The 18,721-nt window shown below is 40.3% G+C and overlaps 1 long non-coding RNA gene across 3 annotated transcripts in view; it reads right to left on the bottom strand.

Moving 5' to 3' along the window:
• LOC112585148 overlaps window positions 1-18,721 on the bottom strand; it is a 41,484-nt gene that overhangs the window by 7,075 nt on the left and 15,688 nt on the right. For 2 of the 3 annotated variants that reach the window (XR_006551308.1, XR_003109577.2), the window contains exon 2: window positions 14,401-14,508. This is a non-coding gene — a long non-coding RNA (uncharacterized LOC112585148). Of the gene's footprint in view, window positions 1-13,625; window positions 13,675-14,400; window positions 14,509-18,721 lie in introns of those variants that run through there. The other variant, XR_006551307.1, reaches the window with a different exon arrangement.

Here is an 18,721-nt window from a genome sequence, read left to right as displayed (position 1 = left end):
TTTTAGTGAGCCACTGTTCACTCAGTACCTTCTATGTGCCATGATTTTAATGTAGGGTATTTTCCTACTCTCTTCAAGGATTTTTATAGTGCTGCTGACCTTTATACCTTTACAGGTATGGGAAAATCACACCATGCCTCCCCCTCTCATCACGGATAACATATTCCGAGATATGCAAGATCTCATTTCAATGAATATTAGAAGTAGTGCTAGACAGGGGGAAAGGGTGGGGAAGATGTATATTGCTTTAACATGATATATGAAGAGAAAGGAACTAACAGTTGAGGGCCAACAGTTGTGTACGTCAAAGTGGTATATTGTCACCCTACTTATTTAACTTATATGTAGACTACATCATGCGAAATGCCAGGCTGGATGAAGCACAATCTGGAATCAAGATTGCTGAGAGAAATATCAATAACCTCAGATATGCAGATGACACCACCCTTATGGCAGAAAGCGAAGAACTAAAAAGCCTCTTGATAAAAGTGAAAGAGGGGAGTGAAAAAGCTGGCTCAAAACTCAGCATTCAGAAAACTAAGATCATGGCATCTAGTCCCATCGTTTCATGGCAAATAGATGGGGAAACAATAGAAACAGTGACAGACTCTTTTCTTGGGCTCCAAAATCACCACAGATGGTGACTGCAGCCATGAAATTAAAAGACATTTGCTCCTTAAAAGCTATGACAAACCTAGACAACATATTAAAAAGCAGAGACATTACTTTGCAAACAAAGGTCTCTCTAGTCAAAGCTATGGTTTTTCCAGTAATCATGTATGGATATGAGACTTGAGCCATAAAGAAAGCTGAGCGCTGAAGAATTGATGCTTTTGAACTGTGGTGTTGGAAAAAACTCTTGAGAGTTCCTTGCACTGCAAGGAGATCAAACCAGTCAATCCTCAAGGAAATTAATCCTGAATATTCACTGGAAGGACATGCTGAAGCTGAAGCTCTGATATTTTGGCCACCTGATGTGAAAAACTGACTCATTACAAAAGACCCTGATGCTGGGAAAACTTGAAGGCAGGAGGAGAAGGGGACAACAGAGAATGAGATGGTTGGATGACATCACCGACTCAATGGACATGAGTTTGAGCAAGCTTCGGGAGTTGGTGATGGACAGGGTGGACCGGCATGCTGCAGTCCATGGGATCGCAAAGAGTCAGACATGACTGAGCGACTGAACTGAACTGATGTGTTAGGCATTTTGTACATGTCTATCTTTAGATCAGAGTTTCCCAGGTGGCTCAGTGGTAAAGAATTCACCTGCCAATGCAAGAGACACGGGTTTGAGTCCTGGGTCAGGAAGATCACCTGGAGGAGGAAATAGTAATGCACTCTAGTATTCTTGTCTGGAGAATTTCATGGATAGAAGAGTTTGGAGGCCTCAGTCCATGGGGTCTCAAAGACTCGGACATGAGAGAGCGTGCATGCCACACACACATACCCGTTCAGAAACCCACTTAAAACACTTAGGCCAGTGTTTTCATCTGGATAGAGAAAGATGATGAAAAAAATTTCCTTGTCTCATAGTGGAGAAGAATGATGTGTAAAAATTCCACATATGGAATGATAACTACCCTCATAAAGTTGTGAGGATCAAATTGGTTAAAGGAAAATGGGATGCCTTGTAAACTATAAAGTTTTCTAAACACATTTGCCCCTACCTTTATATAAAGTCCTCAGGGCCTCTCACAGTCTAACTAGAGAAACTATTTGGATGCTTACCTAATCTCCAATAGTGTCCTCCCTTTTACAAATGAGAGTAGGACTGCACCCAGGCTTGTCAAAGAAGAAACTTGAATTGTTTACTAGTAAAACTGGAAACCTGGGGCCAAACTGTGGTGGAGGTAATGAAGATAATGTAAACAGCAGGGAGGGAACACACTTCCACCCATCAACAGAAAATTGGATTAAAGATTTACTGAGCATGGCCCCGCCCATCAGAACAAGACCCAGTATCCCCCTCAGTCAGTCTATCCCATCAGGTTAGACTTTTATAAGCCTCTTATCCTTCTCTATCAGAAGGCAGACAGACTGAAAACCACCATCACAGAAAACTAACCAATTTAATCACATGGACCACAGCCTTGTCTAACAAAACTATGAGCCATGCCATGTAGGGCCCCCCAAAACTCACAGGTTATTGTGGAGAGTTCTGACAAAATGTTGTCCACTAGAGAAGGGAATGGCAAACCACTTTAGTATTCCTGCCTTGAGATCCCCATGAACAGTATGAAAAGGCAAAAAGATAGGACACTGAAAGATGAACTCCCCAGGTCGGTAGGTGCCCAGTATGCTACTGGAGATCAGTGGAGAAATAATTCCAGAAAGAATGAACAGATGGAGCCAAAGCAAAAGCAACACCCAGTTGTGAATGTGACTGGTGATGGAAGCAAACTCCGATGCTGTAAAGAGCAATACTGCATAGGAACCTGGAGTGTTAGGTCCATGAATCAGGGCAAATTGGAAGTGGTCAAACAGGAGATGGCAAGAGGGAACATCAACATTCTAGGAACCAGCTAATTAAAATGGACTGGAATGGGTGGATTTAACTCAGATGACCATTATATCTACTACTGTGGGCAGGAATCCCTTAAAAGAAATGGAGTAGCCATCATAATCAACAAAAGAGTCCAAAATGCAGTACTTGGATGAAGTCTCAAAAATGACAGTATGATCTCTGTTTGTTTCCAAGGCAAACCATTCAATATCACGGTAATCCAAGTCTATGCCCCAACCAGGAATGCTGAAGAAGCTGAAGTTGAACAATTCTATGAAGACCTACAAGACCTTCTAGAATTAACACCCCAAGAAGATGCCCTTTTCATTATAGGGGACTGGAATGCAAAAGTAGAAAGTCAAGAAACACCTAGAGTAACAGGCAAATTTCAGAGAAGACAATGGCAACCCACTCCAGTATGCTTGCCTGGACAATCCCATGGATGGAGGAGTCTGGTAGGCTGCAGTCCATGGGGTCGCTAAGAGTCGGATACGACTGAGCGACTTCACTTTCAATTTCATACAGTATCTTTGGAGAAGGAAATGGCAACCCACTCCAGTGTTCTTGCCTGGAGAATCCCAGGGACAGTGGAGCCTGGTGGGCTGCCATCTATGGGGTCACACAGAGTTGAACATGACTGAAGCGACTTAGCAGCAGCAGCAGCAGCAACAGGCAAATTTGGCCTTGGAGTAAAAAATGAATCAGGGCAAAGGCTAATAGAGTTCTGCCAGGAGAATGCACTGGTCATAGCAAACATGCTCTTCCAACAACACAAGAGAAGACTCTACACATGGACATCACCAGATGGTCAATACCAAAATCAGATTGATTATATTATTTGCCACCAAAGATGGAGAAGCTCTATACAGTCAGCAAAAACAAGACTGGGAGCTGACTGTGGCTCAGATCATAAACTCCTTATTGCCAAATTCAGACTTAAATTGAAGAAAGTAGGGAAAACCATTAGACCATTCAGGTATGACCTAAATCAAATCCCTAACAATTATACAGTGGAAGTGAGAAATGGATTTAAGGGGCTAGATCTGATAGACAGAGTGCCTGATGAACTATGGATGGAGGTTCCTGACACTGTACAGGAAACAGAGATCAAGACCATCCCCAAGAAAAAAGATATGCTAAAAAGCAAAATGACTATCTAAGGAGGACTTACAAATATCTGTGAAAAGAAGAGAAGCCAAAAGCAAAGGAGAAAAGGAAAGATATACCCATTTGAATCCAGAGTTCCAAAGAATAGCAAGGAGAGAGAAAGCCTTCCTCGGTGATCAGTGCAAAGAAATAGAGGAAAACAATAGAATGGGAAAGACTAGAGATCTCTTCAAGAAAATTAGAGATACCAAGGGAACATTTCATGCAAGATCAGATCAGATCAGATCAGTCCGACTCTTTGCGACACCATGAATCGCAGCACGCCAGGCCTCCCTGTGCATCACCAACTCCCGGAGTCCACCCAGACTCACGTCCATCGAGTCAGTGATGCCATCCAGCCATCTCATCCTCTGGCGTCCCCTTCTCCTCCTGCCCTCAATCCCTCCCAGCATCAGAGTCTTTTCCAACGAGTCAACTCTTCGCATAAGGTGACCAAAGTACTGGAGTTTCAGCTTTAGCATCATTCCTTCCAAAGAAATCCCAGGGCTGATCTCCTTCAGAATGGACTGGTTGGATCTCCTTGCAGTCCAAGGGACTCTCAAGAGTCTTCTCCAACACCACAGTTCAAAAGCATCAATTCTTTGGCGCTCAGCCTTCTTCACAGTCCAACTCTCACATCCATACATGACCACAGGAAAAACCATAGCCTTGACTAGATGAATCTTTATTGGCAAAGTAATGTCTCTGCTTTTGAATATGCTATCTAGGTTGGTCATAACTTTCCTTCCAAGGAGTAAGCATCTTTTAATTTCATGGCTGCAATCACCATCTGTAGTGATTTTGGACCCCAGAAAAATAAAGTCTGACAGTTTCCACTGTTTCCCCATCTATTTCCCACGAAGTGGTGGGACCGGATGCCATGATCTTCGTTTTCTGAATGTTGAGCTATAAGCCAACTTTTTCACTCTCCACTTTCACTTTCATCAAGAGGCTTTTCAGTTCCTCTTCACTTTCTGCCATAAGGGTGGTGTCATCTGCATATCTGAGGTTATTGATATTTCTCCCAGCAATCTTGATTCCAGCTTGTGCTTCTTCCAGTCCAGCGTTTCTCATGATGTACTCTGCATATAAGTTAAATAAACAGGGTGACCATATACAGCCTTGACGAACTCCTTTTCCTATTTGGAACCAGTCTGTTGTTCCATGTCCAGTTCTAACTGTTGCTTCCTGACCTGCATACAAATTTCTCAAGAGGCAGATCAGGTGGTCTGGTATTCCCATCTCTTTCAGAGTTTTCCACAGTTTATTGTGATCCACACAGTCAAAGGCTTTGGCATAGTCAATAAAGCAGAAATAGACGTTTTTCTGGAACTCTCTTGCTTTTTCCATGATCCAGCAGATGTTGGCAATTTGATCTCTGGTTCCTCTGCCTTTTCTAAAGCCAGCTTGAACATCAGGAAGTTCACGGTTCACATATTGCTGAAGCCTGGCTTGGAGAATTTTGAGCATTACTTTACTAGCGTGTGAGATGAGTGCAATTGTGCAGTAGTTTGAGCATTCTTTGGCATTGCCTTTCTTTGGGATTGGAATGAAAACTAATCTTTTCCAGTCCTGTGGCCACTGCTGAGTTTTCCAAATTTGCTGGCAAAGAAGGGCACAATAAAGGACAGAAATGGTATGGACCTAACAGAAGCAGAAGATATTAAGAAGAGTTGGCAAGAATACACAGAAGAACTGTACAAAAAAGATCTTCACCACCTAGATAATCACGATGGTGTGATCACTCACATAGAGCCAGACATCCTGGAGTGTGAAGTCAAGTGAGCCTTAGGAAGCATCGCTATGAACAAAGCTAGTATAGGTGAAGGAATTCCATTTGAGCTATTTCAAATCCTATAAAATGATGCTGTGAAAGTGCTGCACTCAATATGCCAGCAAATTTGGAAAACTCAGCAGTGGCCACAGGACTGGAAAAGGTCAGTTTTCATTCCAGTCCCAAAGAAAAGCAATGCCAAAGAATGCTCAAACTACCGCACAATTGCACTCATCTCACACGCTAGTAAAGTAATGCTCAAAATTCTCCAAGCCAGGCTTCAGCAATACGTGAACCGTGAACTTCCAGATGTTCAAGCTGGTTTTAGAAAAGGCAGAGGAACCAGAGATCAAACTGCCAACATCAACTGGATCATGGAAAAAGCAAGAGAGTTCCAGAAAAACATCTATTTCTGCTTTATTGACTATGCCAAAGCCTTTGACTGTGTGGATCACAGTAAACTGTGGAAAATTGTGAAAGAGATGGAAATACCAGACCACCTGACCTGCCTCTTGAGAAATCTGTATGCAGATCAGGAAGCAACAGTTAGAACTGGACATGGAACAACAGACTGGTTCCAAATAGGAAAAGGAGTACGTCAAAGTTATATATTGCCACCCTGCTTATTTAATTTATGTATAGAGTACATCATGTGGAGTAGGCAATGACACCCCACTCCAGTGTTCCTGCCTGGAGAATCCCAGGGACGGGGGAGCCTGGTGGGCTGCCATCTATGGGGTCACACAGAGTCGGACACGACTGAAGTAACTTAGCAGCAGCAGCAGCAGAGTACATCATGAGAGATGCTGGGCTGGAGGAAGCACAAGCTGGAATCAAGATTGCCAGGAGAAATATCAATAACCTCAGATATACAGATGACACCACCCTTATGGCAGAAAGTGAAGAAGAACTGAAGAGCCTCTGGATGAAAGTGAAAGAGGAGAGTGAAAAAGTTGGCTTAAAACTCAACATTGAGAAAACGAAGATCATGGCAATTGGTCCCATCACTTTATGGCTAATAGATGGGGAAAGAGTGGAAACAGTGACAGACTTTTTGGGGGGGCTCCAAAATCACTGCAGATGGTGACTGCAGCCATGAAATAAAAAGGCGCTTACTCCTTGGAAGAAAAGTTATGACCAACCTAGAAAGCATATTAAAAAGCAGAGACATTACTTTGCCAACAAAGGTCTATTTAGTCAAGGCTATGGATTTTCCTGTAGTCATGTTTGGATGTGAGACTTGGACTATAAAGAAAGCTGAGAGCCGAATAATTGATGCTTTTGAACTGTGGTGTTGAAGACTCTTAAGGGTCCCTTGGACCGCAAGGAGATCCAACCAGTCCATCCTAAAGGAAATCAGTCCTAAATATACATTGAAAGGATTGATGTTGAAGCTGAAACTCCAATACTTTGGCCACCTGATGCCAAGAGCTGACTCATTTGAAAAGACCCTGATGCTGGAAAAGGTTGAAGGCAAGAGGAGAAGGGGACAATAGAAGATGAGATGGTTGGATGGCATCACCAACTCAATGGACATAAGTTTGAGTAAACTCCAGGAGTTGGTGATGGACAAGGAGGCCTGGCGTGCTGCAGTCCATGGAGTCGCAGAGTCAGACACGACTAAACAACTAAACTGAACTGAAAACTGGAAAACAGGAAGTTTGTTGATCAAATGGATTAATATTTTGAGCACTTACTATGTGCCCGGGGCTTTTTAAATTCCATAAGAACTTTCTGAATGAAGAGTAATCAAGGCACTTCCCTGGGGCACTTCCCTAGTGGTGCAGTGGATAGCTAACATTTGAATGCTTACTGTAAACAAAGGCACTGCTCCAGGGGCATTACATTCATTCCTTTCACATTTCTCAGTCTTTATAACAACTCAGTAAAATACTGCTGGGTATTGTCATTAAATTAGCCATAAGAAAACTGATGTTTAAAGAGGTTAGACAATTTGCTCAGCAATATTTCATAGTTGAGACTTTGAACCCTGGCTGATTGACACCAAACTGTACTCCATTCCAATCCACTACCAAAGCTTCCAGTGTTAATTACCACTAATCGCTCTTGTCATTTACCAAGTAAGTATAACTGTCCATGGCAGGGAGTCAGAAAAAGACTAAGTGTGTGTCCATTGGGCAATTTCTGAAAGAAGTGGAGCATTTCATACAAGTTTCTTGTGGTGAAATAAAGTTGGGAGGATAAGAAAGGTTGAGCAGGGTGGAGGTGGCATGGTTGAGCCTATCCAGGAACTGATTACATCTGAGCCTCTGGCCCTTTGCCTGTCAGCTGACTCAGAGCTGAGGGGCTGAACAAAACCCAGGCATGTTTATATCACAGGCTGTATACTTCAAAGGATCTAATTCCTGGCACTGAGATGCCCATTGCTTTTCAGAGAACACAGCCTTGTGGGGAAGAGAACAGGCTAATCTCCATGAAGTGTTTGCAAAAGGACTAGGCAGTATTTGCTCTAAGTCCAAATATTAATATATAGAGCTTATTCTGGGTTTGGCAATAAAAACCACAGGGCCAGCCCTAAGCATGGTTGAAAATTGGATATTAAACCTGAAGTATTCCTCTGCCGTAAATAAGCAGTTAAGAACATGGGCCCTAGAGTTAGATCGACTTGGATTCCAGTCTTGACTCCCCTACTCAACTGTGGATAAATTACTAAGCCTCAATATTCTCATTTGTGAAATGGGAATTAAGGTAGTACCTATGTTAAATAATTATTGTGAAGATTAAATGACTATAAAGCATATATCATAGTGCCTAAGACGTAAGCAGTCTTGATCCATTAGTCATTTAAAGAAAAGTCATATAAGAGAATCTCAAGACTTAAAAAATTAATCTCACTTTCTTTCATTTAACATACATCCAAAAGGCATTTATTATTGTGTTCAATGGGAAGGTTAGAGAAAATAATAACTGTCTTTGAACACCTAAGATGAGTCAAATATATTTTTAAAATGTGCTGTCTCACTTAATGGTCACAGCAGCCTTATGAGATATTTTCCCACTTTAGAGACTCTAAGTCAAGAGGCATAGCTAAGATGTTTTATAGTTAGCACTAACTCCAAGCTTGTGAATAAGATAGGCTTTGTGCCCCGCAGAGGATGTTATTCTTCAGGCAGGCAGACACATGAATAAGTATCTGTATTTAAAGCGCTGTTATCGAGACTTATACAGTAAACTCTTTTGCAACCCCTTGGACTGTAGCCCACCAGGCTCCTCTGTCCATGGGATTCTCCAGGCAAGAATACTGGAAGAGGGTTGCCATGCCCTCCTCCAGAGGATCTCCTGACCCAGGGATGGTACCTGCACCTCTTACGTCTCCTGCATTGGCAGGCAGGTTCTTTACCACTAGCACCACCTGGAAAGCCCAAGTTTGGATTAATACTTTAAAAAATCAAAATGTAATTGATACTTTAACTGATTGCTAGGATAAACATATTTGTCATTTTAATAGATGCAGAAAAATTTCAATGAAATTCAGTGTCCATTCATAAAAACAAAACTCTTGCCAAACTGGGACTAGAAAGAGAACCTCTTAAATTGATAAAGGGTATCTAGTTTTTAAAAAGTTATGCTTAAGGAAGCAGAAGCTGTGAAATTGATAAAGGATAACTTTTTAAAGTATATAATAATTATTGGTTAAAAGATGAAAAATTTCTCTTTGAGGTCTATAATAAAAGACTTAAGCAAAAAAAGAAAGAAAAAAAAAAAAAGACTTATTTTATCCTTGTCCTGTAGGGCCTATCCAGCTCTGTAAAGCAAGAAAAATATATAAATAGAGGTATTAATGATTGGAAAGGAAGAAAGAAAATTCAACTATATTTAAATTATTAGACTTAATAAGAGCTTGGACAGTTATTTTTATACAAGACTAATTACAAAAGTCAATTGTATTTTTATATACCAGCCACAAATAGTTTTTAAGTGTCTGAAATAGACAACTTACAATACCATTAAAAATGTCAAGTATCTAGGTATAATCTAACAAAAGATATGTCTGTCTTTAGAGAGAAGACCAAAACTTTATTCAGAGACCTTAAAGAAGGCACAAATAAATGAAGAAAATATACTGTATTCAGACCATCTTTCACCCTATGTCTTAATGATTTGAATGTAATATCCTCTCTGAAACCCAAGTCCTGGTGCATCAGAAACCGTCCTGCCTCCAGTTCCTTGCTGCTGTAACAAATGTCTGTATAAGAAGGAATAACTAAAACTCTACACAGAAATATCTCCTAATAGTCTTAATAGTCTTAGCACTATATGTCCAATCCAAGACACAAACTTACTGTCACCAGCTCTGATGACAAGAGACACTCTACCAGGACTACATGCCACACTCTGACCTTTGCGAGTTCTGGGGAAGCCCAGCACATCTCTGAACAGTCAGCATTTTATAGGTGGGTTCACCTTACCCAAATCACATTCTTTCTTTTGATCCTTAGTATAAGCCATTGCGGAGAGTTTTTTATGATCCCTATTTCACATGTGAGAAAGCTGAGGATCCTCGAGATTAATGACAACCAAAAACCCACAGTCAACCATAAAGCTGGGACTCAAATCCAGGGCTTTTGACATCAAATTTAATACATTTTCTATAAAAACAGTATATCTTTTGAGAGCAAACCTGTCCTACCATTTTGGTCAAGGCAAATACAATGTCTTACAGATTGTTGAGTTTTTTGATTGGGCAAATCTTTTCCTGATCCTTCTATTCTCAAACAGTTGAGTTTCTGAAGGCATTATATTTTTATATCTTAGAAGGAAAGGGAAAGAAAGAAGAACACAAAAAAGTAGGGACTTTATAAGTCTTGTTTCACAAATTGGCCATTGATTGTTTTTTTCAATTTAAATGTAGTTGATTTTTACAACTTTGTGCAGCATAGTGATTCATGTGTGTGTGTGTGTGTGTGTGTGTGTGTGTGTGTGTGTGTGTATGTATATGTATATATCTCCTGTTTTTGGATTCTTTTCTGTTATAGGTTATTACAAAATATTGAATTAGTTCCTTGTACTATACAATAGGTCCTTGCTGCTTGTCTATTTTATGTATAGTACTGTGTATATGTTCAGAGAAGGCGATGGCACCCCACTCCAGAACTCTTGCCTGGAAAATCCCATGGATGGAGGAGCCTGGTGGGCTACAGTCCATGGGGTCACTGAGAGTCGGACACAACTGAGTGCTTCACGTTCATGCACTGGAGAAGGAAATGACAACCGACTCCAGTGTTCTTGCCTGGAGAATCCCAGGGACGGGGGAGACTGGCGGGCTGCTGTCTATGGGGTCGCACAGAGTCGGACACGACTGAAGAGACTTAGCAGCAGTAGCAGTAGTGTATATGTTAAACCCAACCTCCTAATTTATCCCTTCCCCTCTGGTAGTTTACTTTCATAATCAAGCCAGAATCTTCTTTCTCTTACCTGTAACATGAGATAATATACTTACCTCTCTTTCTCAGACTTATTAGGATTAAATAAGGCAAAACATGGAAAGGGCTTAGCACAGTGCCTAGCACATAGTATATGCTCCATAAATGTTGTTGGTATTTATTGTTATTGGCAACTACTTCCCAGGTAGCAGGTGGTAAAGGATCCACCTGCCAATGCAGGAGATGCAAGAGATCCCTGGGTTCAGAAGATCTTCTGGAATAGGAAATGCCAACCCACTCCAGTATTCTTGCCTGGAAAACTCCAAGGACAGAGGAGCCTGGAGGGCTACAGTCCATGAAGTCACAAGGAGTTGGATGTGACTGAGTGGGAGGCGCACATGCACCCTACCCCCCACCACCAGAAGGTAATCCTACAGGCTTTACAACTAGAATATTGCCCAGATCAAGGCAGAGGAAGCACAACACCAGATTAACTGCAGCCTCTTTTTGTCAGGTCCTTTGTGCTGTTCTTAAAGAGACATCCTTTCCCTAAAGAGCTGCACAGGGGAGGAGGATCCTCAACATGTGATTCAAAGGGAAGCTATATTGTTTAAGACATCTCCTTTGTCCATTTGTTCATTCATTTTTTACTCAATGTATGTTTATTGAACAGCCAGCCATGAACTAGGCACTATGCTAGTCAGTGAGAATGGAGAGAAATAGATCATGAAATAGCATCGTAGAGGGAATTCTAGGCCGACTATCTCAAATACAAATCTCTGGGGGTCCCAGACTGTTCATTGGAGGAAGACGTGGCACACTGCCAGTTAGGTGGCAAATGTATGAGTTTGACATCAGAGGGATCAAGGTTTCAATCAATATGCTGTTTACTTTCCATGTGAACTGGAACAAATTCATCATATCTCTAAACCCCCTGTTTCTTCATCTGTTAAATGGGAACTGTATACATAACCATGAAAGGTTATTATAGTTGATGTATGGCAGAAACCAACACAATATTGTAAAGCAATTATCCTCCAATTAAAAATAAATATATTAAAAAAAGAAAAGTTATTATGAAGATTCAATGGTGTCATGTAAATGACATGCTCAGCCTTTCATGGCTCCTCCTCCTCTTGAAATTGATCCCCCTCTGCCCCACCAACTTCACTCCAAATTGTAATTTTCTCTGTTGTGATTTCTTTTCCCCTTGACTTTAATGTGGTGTGAAACTGCTCTGCAACATATTATAATAATAAAATAAATGGAGAAGTGGGTAGGACACACAGTGTACTTTGCCCCCGACCAGAAAGCCACACTCCCCACTTGTCTTCCCACACAAGCATGGTTGTTTGAAGCACGAACTTCTGGGTCTCAAAGGCTAGCCATCCTTAATCGTCCATAACCAAGCATTTCAGGCTATTTCTGATTAATACATTAAAAGGAGCCCATTTGGTGCAGGTGGACTATTTCCACATTTGCTCCTTATCCCTCAGTAACTGGTCAGACTATTCAGAGAGGAAAGGATCTTGAAAAGTTGTTGACTCTAAAGGAATGCTAAGGATGTCATCTTGGGCTCTTGCTGCATCCAAACAAATATCTTTTGTCCTCTCCTGGATAGTGATGGGATGGCCTCTATTTAAACCCTGCTCTAAACACTGAATAAGTTGTTTTTGCTTATTTACTTCATTGTTTATTCATTCATTCACTCACTAGACATTATTGACCACCAACTCTGCACCAGGCCTATGCTAGATCTTGGGGTTATATCAATGAGAAAGGTGGACAAACTAGACCCTGACCCTCATGAAGCTTATATTCTACCAGGGTAGACAGACCAAAAAAAAAAAAAAATCATGTCATCAAATAAATTAATAAGAAAACTCTGGTAAATAAGCACTGCAAAAGAACTAAACAAGGAATATATAAAAGTGTAAATAAGTAGAAGGGGCAAACAGAGCAGTGAAAGTGGGCTTTTCCGCATGCATGCTGAGTTGCTTCAGTCGTGTCCAACTCTTTGCAACCCTATGGACTGTAGCCCACCAGGCTCTTCCGTCCATGGGATTCTCCAGGCAAGAATACTGGAGTGGGTTGACGTGCCCTTCTCCAGGGGATCTTCCCAACCCAGGGATAGAACCCACATCTCTTACGTCTCCTGCAGTAGCAGGCAGGTTCTTTACCACTAGTGCCACCTGGGAAGCCTGGGCTTTTCTGTGGAGGAAATATTTCACTGAGCCCCGAGCTGCCAATATGAGAAAATCTAGGAAGAAGTTTTCTTAGCAGAGGGAACAGTAAGTGTAAAGGTCTCAGAGAGGGGGAAGGGCTTGATATATTTAGAGAAGTTAAAGGGGTATGAAATGAATACAAATTAACCTGGGCTTTATAAGCTAGAACTATGGATTTTACTTTAAGTGTACTTCAGTAACTAGTCAACAATCGCTGAGTGCCTAATGTGTTGTTCAGCCGCTCAGTTGTGTCTGACTCTTTGTGACCCCCTGGACTGCAGCATACCGGGCTTCCCTGTCCACCACCATCTCCAGGAGCTTGCTCAAACTCATGTCCATTGAGTGATGCCATCCATCCAGCTCGCCCTCTGTTGTCCCCTTGTCCTCCTGCCTTCAATCTTTCCCAGCATCAAGGTCTTTTCCAATGAATCGGCGCTTCACATCAGGTGGCCATAGTATTGGAGCTTCAGCATCAGTCCTTCCAATAAATATTCAGGATTGATTTCCTTGAGGATTGACTGGTTTGATCTCCTTGCTGTCCAGGGGACTCTCAAGTGTCTTCTCCAACACCGCAGTTCAAAAACATCAATTCTTCAGTGCTCAGTTTTATGTTCCAACTCTCACATCCGTACGTGACCACTGGAAAAAACATATCTTTGACTGTACAGACCTTTGTCAGTAATGTTTCTTCTTTTTAATATATTGTTAGATTAAATAGTGCCTAAAGAGTTGGACTGTGAAGCAAGCTGAGCACCAAAGAATTGATGCTTTTGAACTGTGGTGTTGGAGAAGACTCTTGAGAGTCCCTTGGACTGCAAGGAGATCCAACCAGTCCATCCTAAAGGAGATCAGTCCTGGGTGTTCTTTGGAAGGACTGATGCTAAAGCTGAAACTCCAGTACTTTGGCCACCTCATGCGAAGAGCTGACTCATTGGAAAAGACTCTGATGCTGGGAGGGATTGGGGGCAGGAGGAGAAGGGGACGACAGAGGATGAGATGGCTGGATGGCATCACCGACTCAATGGACGTCTCAGTGAACTCCGGGAGATGTTGATGGACAGGGAGGCCTGGCGTGCTGCAATTCATGGGGTCGAAAAGAGTCGGACACGACTGAGCGACTGATCTGAACTGAACTGAACATGTGCCACGCACTCTTTTAGGTTCTGGATGTGCAACATTGAAAGTAACTCCTGAAAGTTACATTTTAGTGGTGGAGACAAGGAGTAAACAAAATAAATAAGTAAAATAGATAGCATTTTTAGATAGTGCTAAGGAGAATATTTTAAGAAACTAAGAAAAGGAGTTATGTATAGGGGTGCAATTTTAGATAACAGTGAACAGATAAGGTCACATTTAAAAACTTACATTTAAGTAAAGACTTGAAATGTCCATGTGCTTGTCCAGGGACAAAGCCCAGTATTTAGAAGTCAGGGAAGATGAAGAACGTCAGGAAAGGAGAATATCAAGAAGCATCTGGAATGGTAAGAGAAAAATCAGGCAATTGTCTTGGAAGCTGGAAAGTATTTCAGGATGGAGAGAGATCAACAATGTAAAATACTTCCGATAGTAAATAAAGATAAGAACTGAGACACAAACACTGGAGCTCATTGGTGACCTTGAAAGAACCGTTTCACTGCTATAGTGGAAGCAAACCACTGATAGGAGTATGTTCAGAGAGCGTTAGAAGAAGGAAACTGGAGGCAAACCACTGACAGGAGTATGCTCAGAGAGCATTAGAAGAAGGAAACTGGAAGTAAACCACTGATAGGAGTATACTCAGAGAGCATTAGAAGAAGGAAACTGGAGGCCCTTAAAACAGACAACACTTTCAAGGAGTTTTGCCTTAAGGAAAGGGATGAAATTAGGTAGGAGCCGCAGGAGAAGTTAGGTCAAAAGAGAATTTTTCCTCCAACTTTTAAAAAGTGTTCATTTACACAAAAGTTGAAAGAATTAAACAATATTCTTCACCCAGTTGTAACAATTGTTGACATTTTGACATATTTGCTTTCTCTCTAGAGACAGGGGTTTCTTTAAACCTATTTTTTCAAACTGTGAAATACAATGCACTATAGAAAAGTCCACAAAACACGTAACTTCAGTGAATGATCACAAAGCCAACAGTTATGTAACCACCACCACCATCAAGAACTGGCGCACTGCCTGAATCCCCACAGCCCCCTTGGGCTCCCTCCCTCCCATCAAAAGGTAACCACCTTCCTGAATTTTCATACTAATAACTTCTTGCTTTTCTTTATAGTTTTACTGCATAATGTTGTTGTTTAGTTGCTAAATCAAGTCTGATTCTTTTGCAACTCCATGGACCTGCTGTGCTCCTCTGTTCATGGGTTTTCCCAGGCAAGAATACTGGAGTTGCCATTTTCTTCTCCAGGGGATCTTTCTTTTCCCAAGGATCGAACCAGCACTCTCTTGCATTGGCAGGTGGATTCTTTACCACTGAGCCACCAGGGAAACCCTTTACTGCTTAATAGTGAATTCCTAAACACCATAGTTTCATTTTTTCTTGTTTTTGAGCTTTAAGAATGGGATAATACATATAGCAATATTTTTTAATTCTAACATCTTTAACTCATATGTTGTGGGTTTTATTTCTTCATTGGATAGTATTCTGTTAAAAAAGCATGCCACCGTTTATTGTTCATTATACCATTTATTATTCATTATATTGTTTATGATTATGTTGTTTACAGTTTTTAACTCTTACAAATAATGAATGCTGTGTGCTGCTAGGAATGTGCTTGTATATGTCTCTCAGTGCACACATAAATGTATTTCTGTTGTGTATATTCCCAGGAGTAGACTTGTGGGGTCATAGGTATATATATATATACAACTTCCATAGCTAATACCAAAGAGTTTCCCCGTTGGTTGAACCAATTTACATTCTCATCTGCAATGCATGAAAAGGTGTTGCTCCACATCCTTTTCCTTCTTTTTCAACGCTTGCCATCTTAGTGGGTATGTTGTGGTCTATCATTGTGTAATTAACATTTCCTTGAGTACTGATGTTCTTTGGCCATTTGGATATTGTCTTTTGTGACAAGTCTTTGAAGACTTTTGCCCATCTATACATTTGAATTGTTTGACTTCTATTGATTTGTAGGTGTTTTTCCTGTATGCTAGATGTAAGTCCTTGTAGATTATATGTTTTATACATCTTCTCTCAGTCTGTGCTTTGCCTTTTCATTTTCTTAATGCTGTCTCTAGCTGAATAGAAGTTCTTCATTTAATGTAGTAAACTGATCTTTCTGTTATTATACTTTTTAAGATTCTGTTTAGGTACTTTTTATCTATCTTAAGGTAGCTATGCCCCAGAGAAATATCCTAGAAGTTGTATTGTTCCACTTTCCACATTTAGGGTGATGCTTTACCTGGTGTTGAGTTTTGTGTATTGTCTTTCCTTTTTTTAGTATATGGATATCTAATGACCCAGTACTATTTATTAAAAGACCATCCTTTCCTAACTGTCGGGAAGATCCCCTGGAGGAGAAAATGTCAACCCACTCCAGTATTCTTGCCTAAATAATTTGATGGACAGAGGAGCCTGGCGGGGCCGCAGTCTATGGGGTTGCAGAGTCAGACACAACTGAAGCAACTTAGCATGCATGCACGCTTTCCTCAGTGTTTTGAAGTTCCACCTCTACAATAAATCAGGTGTTAGTGAGCTAGTTCATCATTCCTGTGCTTCACGGTCAATTCCATTCATCCATTTTCTTCTCTTGCACCATTACCACACTGACTTAATTACTATAGCTTTGTAATAAATCTTGATATCTTATGAAGCAATTACTCCTACGTTGTTCTTTTTCGAAAGTGTCTTGGCTATGATTGGATATTCCATGTCCCTATAAATTTTAGATTAGCTCATGGAGTTTCATAAACAAAACAAAATAAAAGTCATCTTGGGACCTGGGTTGGAATTGCATTGCATCTATAGATAACAGAATTCACATCTATATAACTGAATCTTCCAACCGATGAATATAGTATATCCCTCTTTTTTTTTTTTTTTTTAGTTCTCCTTTAATTTTTCTCAGTAAAGTTTACATTTTTCTACATAAAGATCTTGCTCATTTTTTGGTATGAATTTATTTCTAAGTACTTGAAACTTTAGAAATTTTAATTCCTGTTCGTTGCCAATACAGAAAAGTACAGCTGATTTGTATATTCAGCAACCTTCTTTTTCCAGCAACCTTCTTAAAGTTGCTTTTTAATTCTAGTAATTTATCTGTGAGTTCTTTTGAATTTTCTATGTATATAACCATGTGGTGTGTGAATAATGACAGTTTATTCCTTTTCTTTACTCTGAAATTTACTCTGAAACTTACAAAATACCTCAATACTTCTATTTGTAATTTTAAAATAATAATTAAATCTTTGACTTATCTGGAATTTATTTTTGGTATATGGTAAGAGATATGGCGCCAAGCTAATTCTTTCCCCAGATGGATATCCTGATTTTTATTTAGCAGTTATTGAGTAAACAATTTTTCCCTAATAATTTGAAATGAGACTTGTATGATAGATATATTAAATTTCTATGTGTACTTGATTGTATTTTTTAATGTTTTTTTCTCTGTTCACTGATCTCTTTCTGTCTTAGTTATTGTGACTTTAAAATGCTTTAATATCTGGTGGGACTTTTATTTTTAGAGTATTTATTACTGTTTTTTTTAATTATATGAATTTGAGAATCAGCTTATCTATTTCCAAAAAATAGAATCCATTGGGATTTTTATTAGGAGAGTTTTAATGATAGATTCTCTTCCTATTATTGAATCTTCACGCTCATGAATGGGCTTCCCTGGTGTCTCAGTAGTAGAGTCCACCTGCCAATGCAGGAGACAAAAAGTTCAGTTCCTGGGTCAGGAAGATCCCCTGGAGAAGGAAATGGCAACCCACTCCAGTATTCTTGTCTGGGAAATACCATGGACAGAAGGAGTCTGGCAGGCTACAGACAGGACCTGCCTTTCTAATTGTTCAAATCTTTTGTGTTCCTTAGTATTATAATACAGAGCTTGTGCATTTCTCATAATTTATTCCTAGACATTTGTCTTTTTTTATATTACTAATGAAGATATTACTACATTATATTTTCAACTGGTCATTGTTTGCTTGAAGTTTGCATATTGGTTTTTCTCTGAACTAAATTCTCTTCCTGTCTATAAGGAAGAGATTTTCCTTATATTTTATACATCTTCAAGATGCTCTTGTTTTTCCCCAGGCCAGCAAATCTGGAAAACTCAGCAGTGGTCACAGGACTGGAAAAGGTCAGTTTTCATTCCAATCCCAAAGAAAGGCAATGCCAAAGAATGCTCGAACTACCACACAATTGCTGTCATCTCACACGCTAGTAAAGTAATGCTCAAAATTCTCCAATCCAGGCTTCAGCAATACGTAAACTGTGAACTTCCAGATGTTCAAGCTGGTTTTAGAAAAGGCAGAGGAACCAGAGATCAAATTGCCAACATCCACTGGATCATGGAAAAAGCAAGAGAGTTCCAGAAAAACATCTATTTCTGCTTTATTGACTATGCCAAAGCCTTTGACTGTGTGGATCACAATAAACTGTGGAAAATTCTGAAAGAGATGGGAATACCAGACCACCTGACCTGCCTCTTGAGAAATCTGTATGCAGGTCAGGGAGCAACAGTTAGAACTGGACATG

The sequence above is a fragment of the Bubalus bubalis genome, chromosome 5, assembly GCF_019923935.1.
Source record: "Bubalus bubalis isolate 160015118507 breed Murrah chromosome 5, NDDB_SH_1, whole genome shotgun sequence".
In the NCBI taxonomy this organism is placed as follows: Eukaryota; Metazoa; Chordata; class Mammalia; order Artiodactyla; family Bovidae; genus Bubalus; species Bubalus bubalis.
This window is presented reverse-complemented; position numbering and strand designations above follow the sequence as displayed.